We start from the raw sequence: 5,207 nt of genomic DNA on the forward strand, positions 1-5,207 counted from the left end.
TATACGCCGTGCTTGTTGCTTCGGAACAATGGTTTCCCATACGCGGCTCTTCTACGGTAGGAAATGTAAACGCGATCTGTAAGTTTAAACCGCCGGGTCCACTGTGAAAAAGAAAAAGAAAACACAAGACTGAGGAGTTTTGGAATGTTAAGCCGGGATTAATGCAGCGCATTTTCACTGAAAAAATAAAGGGCAAAGGTGCACGTTTATCCACGATTTAGGTGAGAAAACGGCAGAGTGGTTTGACATTTCCACAATCTCGGGAAGGAGAGTTAAAGGCTTTTTAAATTAAAAGTTGCGTTTACAACGACTACTCAGGCTACTGCCACGGTGCTCTTCTCTTTACGCTCTTTACGCTACTCTTCACCATGGGAAATAACATTCAAACCGTGTGCAACTACTGGTGGAACATCAGGATCATGACTAGACAGGAATTCGGCACTACGGAACATCAAAATCAGGACAGGAATACGACACACGACAAAACATCAGAATCACGACACCACAAGACGACAGTACGTCACGCGAAAATACGACAAACTACAGATATCTTTCTTGTCGTAGTTTTCGACTGGGAAGGAGTACAATAGCATACCTTTATCTCATAAATCACGCATTGGCGCACATTTTGATCATTCGTAGATGCGTTTAGCTTAGTGCGCGAAAAATGATCGCGTGGGTCTGTTCTTCGTTTTGCGATTGGGGTCTTCGAAGGTTTGCCGATCGATTGGACGCACTTTGAACGAAGGTTGGACGCACTCTTAGGTTTCGCGCGGTTCTCTCAACTTTCTTTGGGAAGGGGTGGTAAATTTTTTAGTAGAAAAGTGTCCTCCGGGGATAGCTGCAGGAGCGAGAGCGGGCACATTACCTGATGCGGATGAGCAGCAGTGCTATATACGGCGGGTCCAGATGATACGAAGAGGGCACGAGAACGATTTTAGTATCTGGTACACGTCGCATGTAGTGCGCAGTCTACGGGCCGCGTCTAAAAGGGGGGTGGGGGCTACACAAAGCTGAGGGCCTAGGGCGCACAAGCCATCACGGATGGCAACCACCTCTGCCAAAACTGAAGGGAGTGGCGCCTTTGTAACACAAGTGCATGCCTTGTTCAGTGACGGTATAGCATGGGACTCGTGTAAATGAAGCCATCTGTACCCCTCCGTCCACATGGGCCCGAAGGTCATCTGGTGTGTCGATAGGGAGAGGTGGGTTGGTCTGCTGTGCTGGGGGCAAATACTTTTTGTACGCCCGAAATTCCGGTTGTCGGTGGCCTGTGGTCAGCGCCATGGCGGTGGCTCAGCTGGACGTGGTATCACAGGTGATGCGGGGTCATTGTAGTGCGCTAGTGCAGCAGCGGCATGGATCGATTTAATTTTTAGAAGACGAGCCGATCGACGCTGGTGTACACCGTCGTCCATATGTTAAATTGTGCCTCAGCTTGAACTTTCATAATTCAGGTCATGCGAAGAAAGCCGGTGATTACTCGCAATGCTTCCCTGTTTGCAACTTCCAAACTATCCCAGTCGCGCAAAGTAAGATGCTGGAACTGGGCGTGGTACACGATCCGAGGCTAAAGGATTACCCGCACTATCACGCGCAGGACGCGAGAGCAAGCCGATTCGGTGGCACAAGTGCAACACCTATGAAGCTTGTACCGGACCTGCTGTTCTTATTTCCTACCGCAATGCACGCACACGAGCAGCAGTATCAAGGGGTTCGACAACCAAAAACAGGCGTATCGGTGTCTGCGACAACCGGCGTCGGCCCGTATACGATTGGGGATTGGCATATTAGTAGACTTCAAATCGGGCTGTATACGCCTGGCTACCCTCTCGGCCTTTCCATTTGCTTTTCTCCTCCTGCTCTTTTGTAGGGGACATATTCAGTCGAACAGTTGAGCACCAGTGCGAGGACCTGCTTGTTGCAGGTGCAGCTCATCGTTTACAGACCACATCGCCCGCATTGACGTGGTGGCTATATATTTCAGCCAGCTTTCATTCCAATGGCAACATTTTCACGTTGAACAGCACAAGAAACAGTACGGATCCCTGAGGCACAGCCCGGTCTGAAACAAGTTTCTTACACGTTCCTTGGCGATGCGAATGGAGACAAAGCGGCTCTGCCGAAAAGACCCGACGAAACGAAGCCACTGTAGCATACTGACTGTCGCAGAATGGTTCACGTTGTCATAGGCCTCTTGAACGTCCATAGCCCGAATCGCTGGTATTTGATTGGACCTCCCGCCTAAGAGCACCATAGACGAGAGGCCCACAGGCAGCGTGGCTTTTAAATTAGCCTCTGCCCGACCCGCGCTCCTCAATGCGCCCACACTTCATGCAAGAGTTCCACGCCTTAACGAGACATCGCTGTATCGACGGAAAATCTTGTGTTGTCGTACGACTCCTTAATTTACGTTGGATATCTGCGGTTGACCCTGATTTTGTTTCGCTATATATATAGCGTAAATTTTAACCGCAGCCATGATCGGTTGCAGTCACCTGTTTGTAACTCCGTATCCTCCGCATGGGAATTATTTATAGGAAAATAAGGTTTTGATGTTTTGGAGTAGCATTTACAACGAACTGTGGGGCTTCGGTTTGCGGTAACTGCATTGTCCTTTATCGAGATGCGATAACCGGCATGCTATAGTTGCGAATTTGACGAACAACGTGGTCGGGAGTCATAAATTCACGCCGGGGCTGGGAACACCCTAGTCGTTTTTTTAACAGCGGAGCTGGTTTAATCTTGAGCTTGGTCCGGTGGCCCTAGCAAAAAAAAAAAAAAAAAAAAACAAGAAAATTACTGCGCCGCCTGTAAATGGTGCACCACTGCAGAAAGGGTGTTGTAACAGTGAAGCCGGCTTTCGCGCCTGCTCGAGTGTGAGCACAAGGGGCATATGCGCATGCGCACCCCTTACTAGACCACTTTAAAGGTGATAGTCGTTCTTGGGTCACTAAAACACACACTGCCGTTACTTACCCAGCGCCACGAGCAGGTACGTGCCACAGAGAGGGGGCGCGTTGATCTCCAAATGACAGCTACAATGAAAAAATATCGGGCCGTCTCCACTAATGCGAAATCGGGGGCGGGGCGGAGCATGCAGTGTATAAGTGTATTCTAGGTGCCTTGGCGTTTTTGGCAACGTAGATGAGACCGTTGGGGGTAGCGGTATACAGCTTTGCTGTAAAAGTCTCGTGTCTTTGAAGCACGAAGCGTTCTAGCGCCATTATACGAATCGCACCAGCGCGAGGCGTAAACGAGTGCCCCGGTGTTTTTTTTTTTTTTTAGTACGCGCGTTACGTCCTAGCGCGAGGCGCAAACGAGTTTCCCGGTGTTTTAGTACCGTGACTACATGAGAAGACGACTACGACGACGACGACAGGAGACGCCAACACCCCCGCCTAGCCTTCGCCCCTAAAATGGCGCAGCTTGCACCAGTGATGCAAGCCTGGAGAAGCAGGGGAGCTGGTGGTCGACCTAGTCTCTTCCCCCCTGGGATCTGCTGTCAGTTTGGGGAACCGACCGGAACGGCCTTGTAATACCCGGTTAAACTTGGTCTCACCCCTCAGCACTATATAGCCTAGCAAAAACATCGCAAAGGCTAACAAAACTTAGCTGAGCCTACCAATTACTTAGCAAAACTGGAAGAAGCTAGGTCGACCCCCCCCCCCCCCCAGCTCCGCTGTGTCTCCAGCCCCGCACCACTAGCTGCGCCAATTTTGTATGTGTGTGTTCTCTGGAGCAGTACCGTGTACGTCGAGTTGGCTATTGATAAGGAACGAAAATAAATCGCATCTCCGGACGTTGTACATAGGTGAAGGGAAAGAACGTGGCGGGAGAATTGTTCGTTATTTAGCCAGTTTTATTGGTTGCATTTGGCACCAAGAAGAGCTTATGTATGAGAACAGCGTGGCAACTGTGGAGGGTCGACCCTTCGGAGACCAAGGCTAGGCAGCCGTGAAGTGGCCAAACCGGTGATGCTGGCTGTTTGGTTGAAATATATTAGATAGGAATGGATTTGCGGCTTTCTCCGTCGCAGTGCATGGCTGGGACGCACTGTGTGAGTTATATATATATATATATATATATATATATATATATATATGAAGAACACAAACATTAAGAAGTACAACAAAAACATCATTAAAGGAGCCATGAAGAGAAAATACAACTTCTTTAATTTGAAAGAACTAGGATTCAGTGTCTCACTCAGCTCCATTACAGCCACAAAATATGTTTTTTTAACGAAAAAAAAGCAAGAAGTATTTAAAAACTTTCAAATTTTGCGCCACAGTGACGTGTTATGAGCAAGAATGACGCCATACGGGCCAACAGTAAAACATAATTTTCAGTGCGTTAACTGCACGTTAGCATTCAAGTGATGCGGTCAAATGAAACTAGAGGCCCCATTACAGACGTCCAGTCATGTGTCGTCGCGACAGGTCAGTTAGGCGGCCGCCAATCGCACAAACAAGGTTCCGTGACGTCATAGAAAAGTTGCGGGAAATTGGCTAGGGGGTCGCGACTGCTCCACACGTTCTCTTTAATATCTCCGTTATTTGTTCGACGATTCCGATGACATTGGTATCATTGTTATCGGGACTAAGCAGTCTTTCTAATAAACCCAACTTGGATTTTGTCTTCGTGGCTCCTTTAAACGTGAACGCCTATTTTGCATGTTGCTTGGTGATGTATCGGTTAGAGCAAGCACAACGTGCTACCCGGTATGTGCGATATCTAGAAACGTTGGTATGTTCGGGTGACAGCCGTCAATGACAGCAGCGTCTTTTTTGTTTTTTGTTTGGTTTTATTTTAATCTGATCTTTGCGTACAAAGTACACGTGTAAAGGATGAGAAGGCAGCGCCGTCTCCTTCCGGCCAGAGCGTGTTTTTTGCTCGTTCAAGCGGGCAGCTCACAGCTCCAGATGCCAAATATTTGTATGGGATCTTTTGAGCCCATCAAAGCGGTTGAGGAATACTTACTACAACTACAAAACGACTGCATACTGCTAAATTATGAAAGTGCAGACCCCCAATGAAAAGTCCCTACAGTTTGCTGTCCTAGCTTCACGTTCTTCGAAATTTAAGCAAACATTAAAACATTTTTTTTTTCATCTGTCATTTACCTGATTTAAAATACAGCATGCATCAGGTACAGGCGTCCACAATGATCGAATTGATCGAAGGGTCTCGGCAAAGTACTTTTC

The sequence above is a fragment of the Haemaphysalis longicornis genome, unplaced genomic scaffold (genome assembly GCF_048455015.1).
Source record: "Haemaphysalis longicornis isolate Haplotype H1 unplaced genomic scaffold, Haemaphysalis longicornis Haplotype H1 scaffold_8, whole genome shotgun sequence".
Lineage (NCBI taxonomy): Eukaryota > Metazoa > Arthropoda > Arachnida > Ixodida > Ixodidae > Haemaphysalis > Haemaphysalis longicornis.